Source organism: Manis javanica, chromosome 16 (assembly GCF_040802235.1).
Source record: "Manis javanica isolate MJ-LG chromosome 16, MJ_LKY, whole genome shotgun sequence".
NCBI classification, from domain to species: Eukaryota; Metazoa; Chordata; class Mammalia; order Pholidota; family Manidae; genus Manis; species Manis javanica.
The window spans coordinates 16,773,702-16,786,748 of record NC_133171.1 but is presented as its reverse complement, the minus strand read 5'-3'; the positions used below and the strand labels follow the sequence as shown (position 1 = coordinate 16,786,748).

Sequence of the window (13,047 nt, the reverse complement as noted above, 5' to 3'; positions counted from 1 at the left end):
AAAGGTGGAGCCATGTAATGCCACAAAGCACCACCAGGAGGGGAGTGGGCAGGGCGGGGCCTCCCTTGGTGCTCCAGCATCCAGGGCAAGGCCTGCCGCCTCCCGGGGCCTGTTTCCACACCTGTGAAAGCAGGAAGTGTCCCTGCTGGTGTGTTCGGACAAGTCCAGTGAGATGGTGGCGAGAATACTTGAGCACATTGCACAAATATAAACAGTCTTCTTCTTCCCCCAGTGATCTGCTGACCAATGCGGTCATTTAGCAAGTGATTATTGAGTATCTGCGGTGGGCCACAGTGGGCTGGGCCCTGGAGGTGGGACAACAAATGCAGCATGCTCCCTGACCTCAGGGAGCTCACCTGGGGGTGCAGCATAGCTGTGTAAACGAGTCAGAATACTCTCTGCTCAGTCTCCTGAAGGAACATACATCGGGTGCTCAGCTCAGACTGAAGGGCTTTGCAGCATCCCCCAGGAGCTGGGTCTTGAAGGAGGGAAAGAGAGTCCCCTTAGGAAAAGAAGGGGGTGAAGGTCATTCCAGCAGTAAAGCAGCAGGTGCAGAGACAAGAAAACCGCGCGTGGAGCACGGCATGGGTGTGCACAGAGCTGGGCCACAGGCCGGGGGACGGAGAAGGACGCCTGCAGTGGCTGGCCGCCGCACGCTTGTCACGATGATATTTACACAGTGCTTGCAAGGTGCCAGGGACTTTCTAGTACATCACGTGTATTAACCCTTAATCTCCCAACCATCTTTGCTTGTAGAAGAGGAAACTGAAGCTCAGAGAAGTTGCATAACTTGCCCAAGGGCATAGGAGCTTTGCCAGGGAGCCTGAGGCTACTGAGGATGCACCGGAAGACTGAAAGTAGGGGCTGATGGACCCGTTCAGATTTTCTAGCGTCTGTTTCCAGTCTTTTAGATAATTTCTTGACTGCCTGCATAACTGATAAGAAAAGAATATGTCACTTTCTCCTGTGGAGATTTATGTTGTTTGCTGAAATACTTAATGATTAACTATCTCTCAGGTTGACCAGTAAAGTGATCCAGGAACTGAAGTCTCCTGGGATAGGGCAGATCGTAAATGGAAATTTACACCGATGACCAGTTAGCTTGGCTCCTTGGCTTCTCCTCCTGTCCCTAACAGTCTTTAGTGGAGGATAAACAGAAGAACCAAGGGACTTCAAAAATATGGAAACTTATAATAAGAGATGACAGAAGAAGAGCCTTGACCTGTTTGGGCTCACTCTTCCAGTAGTTCACTTCCAGGAACTTATCCTAAGCAGATAACCAGGCATACTAAGTCATGCATACAACAACGCTGTTACCTTGGTAACAGGCATGCGGTCCACCTGCTACCTGGCCACATATAATCTTTCTAATCAGATTGACTCTGGCTTGTCACCACCGGCCAGGGCTGGTGAGAGTGCAGTCTCAGCTCCAGCTTTCCTCCTGCATCTCTGGAGCTGTGGAGAATCCTTGGGCTTAAGCAGTACAGGAATTTAGGGGAGGGGGTTCTTAGGCATTTGACTCTCTGGGCTTCAGCATCTGCTGCCAAGACCAGCCCCGCTGCTGACGACATCACAGTGCTTTGGGCCGCGGGAATGCAGAGCAGTCCCCGGGCATCCTCAGTCCCTCACCCAAGGCTTTGCCCCCTCCAGGATGCCCCCAGCAGCTTCCTGCCATCGCCACACTCCTGAGGACTCCTTCCCTCCCTGGGGAACACACCTCTCCATTCCCAGTCTGGAATATTCTACCCTTCTGCTTCTGGTCTGGCCCTTTTCCCTTTTGACTCTAGAAGCTCAAAGCCTCCAGCCCTTCCTACCGAGGCCTTAGGGTTTACTGAACCCCCAGCTGACTCCTCCCTGAGCACCCACTTTGGAGAACAAGGGCTGTGGACTTTTTCTGGGACTGAGGGGAGTGCGGATGGCCACAGCTCAAAGCTCTCTGGGAGTCTGTGAAAGAAGGGAAGAAAGACCTCTGTTGTTTTATAAAGAACTTACAGCCTAGAAAACAGACCCAGTTTATTCTCAATATATTCTGCTACATTAAATCTTTAATGTCGTCCAATTACATCTATACAGTGAAAATCTGGAAAAACTTAAATGTCCTATTAAAGGCATTGTATCTTAGAAAAACATATGGCAATTAAAAGGCTCTGTTTTTAAAAACTATCTTAGTGGTTTGGAAATGTACTCTTGATATACTCATAAATGGTAGGTTTCAAAGCAGTCCAAGTTTTGGGATTTATTTACATATATGCATGATTGTATCACACACAGTCAGTGTCAAGAGAGGCAGAAGTATGGTCGAGGTTTATTTTCCTTTCTATGCCTCTGCTTTTTCCCGTTTCTTTCATCCAGTATGTGCTTTGGGAACGATGCTCACGGAAGAGGACTGTGGTGTGTAGGTGGCACTGGCCTCTCCCTGGAGTGCTGGGCTCCCCTGACAGACTCCCTGGTCAGGAGTACAGGCCGACTGGAATAGAGTGACAAAGGGAAGCAAAATACAAAATGCAAAAGAGGCAGGACAAAAACTTATGATACCAGGGTAACTATACCGGTAGGATTTTTTTTTTTAAGATCCTTTTTTTTTTCTCCTTTAGAGATGTAATTGATGCAAATTTTATATTTTTATTTTGGCCCAAATCAGCTCTTGGGCAATGTGTAATTTTCAGAAATATGCCTGATGTTTGAATATCCGTGTTGGGTGGTGGATGTTTTATTAATTCACTTTGTGGTTGGGGAACAAGTCAATAACCTCTCTGTAAGGCTTCCACAGCACCTACTACGTGCTGGACATTTTCCTAAGTGTTTCGCAAATACTAAGTTAATCCTTATTCCTAACCTATGAGGAGGGCAGTATTGTTTCTACCTTACGTATGAGGAGACCGACACCCAAAGAGGGGTTAGCAGTCACCAGAGACCACACAGATGGTGAGCAGCAGAATCAGGAGTCCAAGCCTGGCTGTGTGGCTCCAGGCTCGGTATCCGCCCTGGGGTTTGTCATGGGGCCTGAATGCCATCCACAGGTCTGTCATTTACTGCGAGCTGAACCCGTGCTCAGTCCCAGACACATCTGTCTCCACATTCCCCAAGTCTCTTTTTTTTTGTCCCCTGAATTTTCTTAGGAAATTCAGTTGAGAAAATGGTCACGTTTATTCCAGGCTTTATTTTATGAAACAATGACTGTCCCTCCATGGTGTACTAATTTCTTAACCTTTCTAAAATCACCCATTCAGTACTGATCATTGAATTCAGTGCAGTGAAAGAGAGGTGGTGACTTTGGGTGGCTGCATCAAGTGGCCACTTTGGACCCACATCCTGAGCCGCGGGAATGCCAAGTGACACCCGACCGCTCCCGCAGGCCGCCGGCGCCCCGGCTCGGCCAGACACACACCCCGGCTCACCTCTCTGATGTGCCAGGAGCAGGACAGAGGTAGATAGAACTATTTTCACTTGCTAGAACATAGTAAACACTAAAGCTGAACTTTCATACTTTTATAACTTGCTTATTTTAAAAATGTTTTTGCATTAAAAACTTCAACAGAAGAATGGGCTTCCTAATTTTAGACTATAGTGGGCTTCCTCCCTTTGCAACTGACAGTAAAGATTTATTTCTCCACTAATACAATTACCACCAACCAGTCACTTTCTCCGAGAACGGAGACCTCGCTGGGAAAGCCCACTCGGGCTGGGTCGGACCCAACACCTGCCGAGCTCGGGCCCAGAGCACAAACGGATACCTCCCCCACCACAGCGCCAGACCTCTCACAGTACAAGTCAGGCCAGCACGTTGCTAAATAAGATAAACTCTACTCTCTTACCTGGACAAGTAAGCCTTCCTGAGACCAGAGTTGAATCAAGGATGCTTGCTGCCCTGCAGGTGCTCTCGGGAAGCCTGCCTTCCTCCTCACCGTGGGTCCCCAGTGATCCGTCTGAGATCGCTCCCGGATGGCCTGCCCTGCCCCCTCCCAGGGCTGGGAGCGTGCACCGGATGCCCCGCGCACCACACCGCACACTGGACCACGCTGCGCTCCTGACCGCCCCGCACACCGGACCGCACCGTTCAGCCTTGGCCACACGGCTCTTGAGGTTCGGGGATGTTTGTGCTGGAACTCAGGACTGCAGGGTCCCAATACCCTACGCATGTTCGAGAAGCAGGGAACGCACAGACTCTGGGCGGATACATCCCCTCGACTGGCTACTTCTTGCTCTGTGCCGAGGGCTGGACAGGGAATGACAGCGGAGGGCAGAGCGGGACCCGGTGATGCACGGCTCTCCAGACTGAGGCCCAGGGCGGCCCTTCCTCCCCAGTGAGGGTTTTATTTCCCTGGTAGATACGCAGGCATCTGCTGTGCTCTGCGGGACGGACAGGATCAGGAGGAGATGGGCTAGAAAACGAATATTCCACAATGCTGCCTTTGACCTCCTCAAGGAAAAGGCCCTCTGCCTCTCCATCTTTTTGAAATTAAATTTTAGTTATTCTTGTAACTGTTCCATGACTTGATTTTGTAATACAGATTTCCAAAGGAAAACAAGGGTCATCTCCCAGGGGACGCCTGAGGAGACCTGGTGCCTCCCCTAGGAGGGAACAGCCATCACTGAGATCTGCTCGTACTGGGGGCCTTTAGACCTTAGGAGGGGGCGCTGTACTGGGGGGTCGTCAGGATTAGCACGTTTGGATGTAGGAGTAGAGCGCGGTCTGCTGGGATCTGTCAGACGGCCCCTCGGTGGAGGTCCAGCTGAGTTCAAGGACTCCGGCCCCGGGTGCTGACAGGATGATGACAAACACCACACAGGGCCAGGCACTGTGCTGAATATATTACATAAAGCTGATAAAATAGCATGCAGTTTATATATGTTATATATAAAGTTTATAGATACACAATTATATATTAAATAATACATAATCTAATTTAATACTCATAGCAGCCTTTGGAAGAAGTGAAGCCTGAAATGGTTCAGTGACTTGGCCTAGGGTAAGGTTGCTAGTTAAGTGGCAAAAGAGACTATAAATCACGTTTGTTTTGTTATGGAGCCTCTTAACCAGTCTGTTACAACCAATTGATACTTTATAAAAATAGGCAAATCGGTACAATTCCAGCCACAGATAGACCCAGCCTTAACTGATGATAGCTTCCATAGCTAATGAACGCTTAGGAAAGCTGAACTGGATGGGGAAATGTGAGCCCGCGGGGGAAGTCACCCTAGGATCATTGCCCTGTGTGGGAGGCCAAGGCCTGGGAAGAAAGCTTTGAGAATTTCCCTTCCTGGGGGCCAGGGCCAAGGCCGTAACTTAAAAAGTAGGCCTGGCGCTACCGCTAAATGAAATACTGTGGGCCAGAGCTACTGGCTGGCAGCTGCAGCCTGCAAACGGGATTTTGGAAGCACAGAGAATGTGCCTTCTGGGAGTTAGACCAGTACCAGTCTTAGAGAAGCTGGGTCTAGGCTTCAGTTAGGAGAGGAGTGGATGAATCTCATCCAAGAGATGAACCGGTGAATTGATCTTGAGAGGTCAACCTCCACTCATTTTTATTAAGACCCAAAGAAACTCATCTTCAAGTTGTGATTCTTTAGCACCCTATCTATGCTTCCCGTAACTATTTCTCTGAAATTGCATGTAGTAAAATGACTTAAGAAATGAAGAGATCTGTTCCCTTGCTCAAAGAAAAAAATTTAGTAGGAGTTGGGAGAAAGTGGAAAGGAGACAGCCGTTTGGGAGAAGTGGGGACGGGAAGAGAAGAGGTGGAGAAGAAGGAACCAAAGCAGACAGACCAGTGGCCTTTGCGGGCCGGCAGGGGGAGAAAGGAGAGCTGCTCCCAGGGCAGGAGGAGAATGGGGGCTAATCGTGCCTGCCGGACACCTCCTCGCCCCGGTGTGGCGCTGACTTACCCGCGTCTCCGGGCTGGGTGGACAAAGGCTCGGGGAGGCAGCGGAGAACAGGGCTGGGAAAGGGCCTGTTTCCTTCCCCCATGAATGTGGGGTCTGTACATCCCAAGTTACAATCAGTAGAGTTGGCATCCAGCCACTCATGGCATCAGAAAAAAAAAAAAACAGTCAATGCCTTATAAGAAATAACAGTGCATTGTTTTTCAGAATTCTATTTATGTCATATACAGATTTTACCTAAAGGAAAGGGCTATCAACAAACACTGAATTCTAATTGAACACTTACTTCAGTAGACGTGTCCTTGGGGTAAAGGACACTGATGTCTGCATCTTTGAAATGCCTCAAAATAATGTGGTGGATTGATGGATATGAACAGAGGGGTAGATAGTGGGATATACATGTCATCAAGCAAGGTATAGAGTCTAGGCGGTTGGTATACAGGTGTTCACAATTCTGCTGCTGTTCTATATGTTTGCAAATTTTCATAATCAAATGTTGTACCAGAGAGAAGAGGCTCTTTGAAAAGACAGTACATGCACACACGATTTTCAAGCCGTTTTTTAAAGTCCCACTGAGTGATGAGAGTGCTTTCTTATATCTTGACCAGTTTCTTTTGTCTCATCTGCCTTTTTCTCTTCGGCAGCCTAGTGCAGCACAAGTGTTGGTACTTGGAAAAGGCATGTTTCATTACCACATGCTTAGAACTGAAGGGGAAATATACTGTGCTGTTCTTACAGCATATGTCAATTAGAGAAATCTATTATCAACTATGAATACTCTATTTGACTATATGTGAAATGCATCTATTTACCACAGTATTTTTTAACTAGTTAACACATATTAAGTAAAGATTAATATATATCTCTGAAGAGTTTTTTGTTTTGTTTGTTCTAAGTTGGACCTTCATTTGGTGAAATCTAAAACACACTCATGCCCAGAAAAGACTACAATTATTAAGTAAAAACAAAAAACACATCCTATGTTAAAGCAGAGGTATTTTTGTGGATTCGGTGTGAGTGGTTCTGGGTGTTTCAATTTTAAATCACTTCTTATAACTGCAGCAGACGCCCTGCAGTGATTGGGAGTAAGGCGTAAGGAAGGAGGGGATAATTTTTTACAGACCTTTCGCTTGCTCACCCCCACCCCACAGAAAAGGAGCTACACAATATTGTTAGGCTATGAATGTCTGGAATTCACTCCAATTGATCCCTAATAGTAGACTTTCCAGTTGATTATTTTTCAAATTACCTGCAATTGGAGCTATCCCTCTAGTCTTTCCCACCTATTTTAGGCTTATCTAGAGCATCATAAGGGAGATATGTCCATAAGTAGTGAAAAAGTCAATAACAGGTTAAAAGGTATCTTATGTACTTATTTAAAAACACTCATTTACATTCAATGACTTAGACTTTGAAAAGAAAATTGAATTTTAAGGAAATAATGGAGCTCAGGATTAAATAGCAATTCTATCTGATGAATCTTAGCTTTTTTTGGGTGGCAAAACAAATGAATTCCAATATCATCCAGCACAAACACATGGTAGTATTAGTGGCATTTGTGTCCTAAGGAAATAAACCTCTCATTCTCCAAGAATATACAGTATAAATACTTGAATCATAAAGCTGTAAGATTCGTGTTTACTGTGTGTATCAAGTAAATGTAGTTAGTTGCAGAGTCCCAAAATAGTAACAAAAGTCCAATTGCCAGTTCTGCTTAGGTAATTTTAGGATACTCACATTATTTAAGTATCAGACCTGTAAACCAGTTCGCTCAATCAATGATCCCCTTGCTGAACCTTTGACTATTAAAGAGGCTTAAAATGCCAGAAATTAAAACCCACAGCAGAATATCAAGACTGTGTTTTAATGGAAAGGAAACACTGGCATACAGGCGGCGTGGGCTCGTGAAACGCCCTCTGTCACCAACAGCCCCTTTCTCAAAAGATAATACTAGGTTAGGTATCAGAAATGTGAGCCATCTAAAGAAAACAATATGGTAACATAATTGATATCTAGTGAATTGCTTACTGTTTTTAAACAAATTATTTACTAAGTAAAGCTGTTTTCCCTCTGCCTTTGAAAAGCATCAAATACATTCTGCCTTGAACGTATTTAGATGAAGGGAACAAAAACTATATTTAAATCACTTTTTAAAATACCACATTTTCATCCATAAGAAAAAAACCGTTGCTTGTTGACCTGAGAGTAATGAGAGTCACAGTCGGTGGGAAGTAACTACATAAACCACGACACCCACTGAAGCCAGACAAGGAAGGAAATAATCAGTTACACAAATGACTGGAAATGTAACTTACCTCCTCTGATGGGGGTGCTGGTGCGGAAGCAGGACAGCCCTGAGAACCCGTGGGTAAACAGCAGAGCTAAGGGGCTGGAGCAAAAACTCACATCAGACAGGATTGTTTCAACCCACCCTCCTCTCAAGGACTGTCGACCCTCTGAAACCCCACCTCAGATCATCAAAGCGTAAATCCCTGGGCTAGCAGGAACTCACAGCCCATCTTCATGTACTCAGAGTGGAATTCCAGAACTCACTGTGCCTGTTAGGTGACCGCAGTGTGTTCGCAGTGAGGTCTTACGAGCCATGCCACTTTCTTGGGTGGCATAGTCACCCTGCAATGGGCCACACAGCCTGTCAGAAAAGTTCTCTTTGGGTCAGATTCCCAGAGAATGAGCAGGTGCAAGCACAGCCAAAGCCGTGGCAGAGCTTCATTCAATCACTCGATGGAACAGAGATGCTTTTAATAAAAGCTGCACCGAGTTATTACTGTATGTGTCTCTCAAGCCTTTCAAGCTGAGATATTTTGTTTTGTTTTTTTAAACACATCCCCCAGGATTTTAATTCCCTGAGAGGCTCTCTGACCTGAAAGCAGACAGGGTTTCAAAAAAAAAAAAAAGAAAGGCACGTTTCACTCTGGCCACATGTTTAAGCTGCCCTCCCAGAACGGGATCTGTCCTTCCTTCTGGTGAGGACATGCTCACATACATTAAAATAAAGAGGGCGTGTAAATTAACAAGTCCATACTCTTCTGTATCAAAGAATCAACCCCAAATCCATGACAGGCTTACCACTTCCCCCAAACAGACATTTGGGGAATAGGCATTGGAAAAAAATAAAACCAGATGAAAGAGATGTTGTAACCTAAGAGGATGTTCTTTGCTAAGCTTTCAGAATCAAGATATTTATTATACACGCTGTCTCATTTTTGTCCTGGTGTGAGATAAATCCACGGGTGCCAGGCATGGTGACATACAATGGGCATTAAACCCACACAGTCTTAGCAAATTAGGTAAATTAGAGATCCTTTGATGGTATCCTGTTGTTGCTATTGTGATCACAGTAATTTTCCCTGGTAATGGTGCTTGGTGATGAAGAGCGGTTCTCACAGGATAATTGTGGAATATACCAGGAGGTTCAGGGATGCAGCATCTGGTTTTAAAAGCTCTTCAGATTCAAATTGGCGTTTCACTTCATCTTGAAAATTTATTAGAGATTCAGATCATGCCAGTTTAAATAGAAAGGTGAAAGCAGGGTAATTTCAATCTATGAATTATTCAGTCTCAGCCTCGCGAAATTGCCATCCATGGACCGATGCTCTGGCAGTCCTTCCTCAGAGCCGCCACCACGTTCGTCATTTTTATTTCTTCATCTACGATCTCTTTCTCAGTTACCGAACTTGCCCCTTAGGCTCGGCTTCACAAACCACAGTGTTTCAAACTGCAAATAACCTAAATGCGCTGCTGTCTCAAATCGCTGTCTCCACGGGCTGCCTTTTTTTCCAAATCATTAAAAACCACATCCCGGATGGTATCTGTTAGGCTTTTTGAGTAGATGAATAAGACAGACACACACATACACACACTCACGCGCACACACACACACGCGCAGGAGGGCATCACTGCCAGGAAGTTCTGTGCCGCTAACACTGCAAGAGAAGACAAAGTGGTGCTTTCTGCTTGCTTCTGTGTCACCGTGTGGCCGTCCTAGCTGTGCAGCCCCACGCAGACTAGCCAGTGCTGAGCAGGCTCACCTGGCGCCCTGATTCCCAGCCAGAGCAGATGAAGACTGCACAGAAGGCAGCCCAGTCCAGACACTGTGCTCTTAGCAAGCACCGTTATTTAGGAACGTGAGCAGAAGCCATCAATGACCGAAGTCAGACTGTCCTTCTCCCAGGCTCAGCCGCAGCAACTCACCGCTCCGTGGCTCCTGTGTCCCTGCTAATCGGCAGCTGTCCCCGCACCCAGAGGGGCTTGGGATTGGCTGGGCCGGTGAGCCTGGTGTCCCCTCTGCACTGAGTTCTAACTGCAGAGTGGGGGGCGGCGCCAGCCCCGTGAGCAGCCTGCGCTCTGAGCTGGGATCACACAGCTGCGGCTCTGTAGAGTTGCCTGCGCAGGCCCCGGCTGGACAAACCGCCGCGAGCATCGTCTGCTTTGTCCTCCTAGCCTTCGTTCCTGCAGGTACGGCAGCGCGGCTTACAAAGCCCCCAGCCAGGCCCGCGGGTGGCGGGAAGCCAGCCGGACTCCCCCGAGCGGCCCTGCTCACTGCCAAGTTAGAAGCCCATCGTGTACGTTCAGACCGCCCCTCTGCTCCGGGCTAGACAAAGGCCGGTGCTCCTCGTGCAGGCAGGACAGCGGCGCTCTGGAGCTCTGCCGCCCTGGGCCGGGCTGCGACCAGGAGGCTGCAGAGCCGGCAGAAGCCGGAGCTCCGGCAGCTGTGATCATGCAGAAAGCAGCCGCTATGACACCGCAGTCAGCTGACTTGCAGGGTGTTATCACTGAGCGTCCTCCACAGAATCAGGCCAGCTTCCAAGGTGGCACCAGTCAGATGACCTTGAATGTAAAGCGTGACTTGAAGAGGGCAGCCTTTCTCAACTCCCCACCTGGCAGGGACATCGCGCGTCGCTGTCTCCCAGGCAGAGTGTTTAACTCACAGCCTTCAGCCTGTGAGGGTGTCTGTCCTACTTGCTAAGGGGGGAGGCAATGATTCAACCAGTGCAGAAACAGGTGAACGTCAGCCCCAGCCCTATTGTTCTGGTTAGTTTCAGCACCAGAAGAACAGTTGTGGGAGCATTCCTGCCCCTGTTTTGGTTTTAAAAGCGCCCTACTTAACAGGGAGAAATCGCCTTTAGCTTCTTGTATGTTGTTAAGAACTAGTCAGTTGTCCCTAACAGAATGCAAGAGCGATAGGAAAAAAGTCGGAGGTCAGTGAGTCCGGCGCTGGCCTTAAATCGCGGTCCGGTTGCTGTGAAGCAGCCTGCGTGCTCCAGTGCTAAATGCAGGTTGCACATCCCAATTATCTGACAACGGAACGAAAGCCTCGTCTAGTTTCACCCCAGTGGTCCGAGGTGCTAAAATAAGAAAGCAGTCATTACCAGGCATTTGTTTAATGACTGTAATCATACCCAATTAATTTAACTTGCTGCCCTGTTTAACAGAAAGTCAGTTATAAATCTGTGCTCAAAGAATAAGCATATTAGGATGCGCGTAGTACCTTCCTCGGAGGAGACATCCTCTGAAGATGATCTCACATCCTGGGCGTTTACGGCGCTCTCAGAATGTGCGAAGTGCTGTGCGGGACGATCTGTGACCAGCTTCTCGGAGGACAGGCGCTCGCGGGTCTGCGGCAGAATGGCCCGTGCACTGCAGGTCTAGCATGCAGGCCATAGCCTCACTGACCGATGCTTGTCACTCTGCTTGGATTCGGCCTTTTCTTCCCATTTGTGTTTTATGAATGTTGTTTTTCTCTTTGCTTCTTATTTGGTTCTGTCGACTCAAATCCCTCCTTAAAAGAGGACCTTTTCAGGTAGCAGGCGGGAGGCCCTGACCAGACGGGATTGCACCGTCCATACGACCGCAGGGCTAGCGCGTCACGCAGCGCTAAGAAAGGGCAGATTCTGCTGAGGCGGCGGGCGGGTGGCCCCGGCTGAGCAGCGCTACCCGGGGAGCCGAACATTAGCACCCTTTTCCAGCTCTCACTAGAGAATTCGAGTCTTACATCGGCTGCCTTCTTTCAAAGCCTGCCATTATGAAATGGGCCCCAACGAATAACCAATCCCCTTCTGTGTAATTCCTCAGAGGCATTTACATTTTTGGAGAAAATAAAGCTTGCAGAGGAGGCATGGCTGTGTCATCGGGGAATTTCAAGCGCCAGCTCCCCAGGAAGGAAATCATTTCTGAGGGTCAAGGAGGCCTCCTCCAGGGGGGTCCCTCTCCTTTGCCTCTGGCTGACCCGTGCCCACGCAGTGTGGTGTAGGGAAGGCTCAGCCTGGAGCTTCCAGAGGCAGCGTGTGCCATGAATGTGGGTGGTCAGTGTGAGTTCCCGTGCAGGACAGTCTCTGGCGGCATCTGTCACCCTCCTCAAGGGCATCCCATCTTTTAGCCTAACCACTGGCCTTTTAAAAAAACATCCCAGGTAATTAATTCTGCCTTATACCCAAGCTTGAGGACTACTGATTAAATATACAATGGATTCCTTTTTTGCATGTATGAATTTGTGGTTGGGAATTCAAATGTACCATATATATTCTAGTTTAATATAAGAATGAAAGAATAAAAATGAGCCAGTGCTGTTAGAATTCTGGACAGACCTGCAGGCTAGCCCCCCCCGGGGGGTGACCCCTGCCACAGCCCCTTGTTCTGGCCTCTCTCAAGCACCCACCACCCTGCGCTGTGGCTCTGCACTCACCCAGCGCCCTCAGTGGACTGGGGAGCCCTCGGAGAGCAGGGGCTCGGCACATTCCTCCTGATGGCCCCCGGGACTTCCCCCTGGCCTGGCAAGTGCTTGTCTTCCCCGTGTGTGAAGGCAGTGAAGGGGGGCCAAGGCCACCTTCCTATCAGAGAAGAGAACTCAGACGTACCGCATTTCAATAGGCCGCCCAGCTTCCCTTCCATAGTAGGTTGTCCTGAAATAACATGCTTCCCGCTGCCTGAGGGAATGCTAGTTCTCACCCGAGGTACTGACGTAAAGGCTGTGAGGCGACTGATTTAAAAAGGGCATGTGGAGGGGGGAATGGATGACATGCTTTCTGAAAGTCCATTGAAACCCTACATGTATTTAACGGTTAGTAAGTTTCAGTTAATCTTAGCCGTTTATTGAGAAAAACAAGGCACACATTTAATCTTTCTTCACAGTTTAGAGAATGAGGCCAG

The 13,047-nt window shown here is 48.0% G+C and overlaps 1 long non-coding RNA gene across 1 annotated transcript; it reads right to left on the bottom strand.

Annotated features, from left to right (window-relative positions):
• Positions 1-2,171: 2,171 nt before the first annotated feature.
• On the bottom strand, positions 2,172-11,070 carry LOC108404239 (uncharacterized). Its single transcript, XR_012126159.1, has 4 exons — positions 8,349-11,070; positions 8,196-8,269; positions 3,816-4,804; positions 2,172-2,467 (listed from the first exon to the last, which is right to left on the bottom strand). It is a non-coding gene; the product is annotated as an uncharacterized lncRNA (long non-coding RNA).
• Between the last annotated feature and the right edge of the window lie 1,977 nt (positions 11,071-13,047).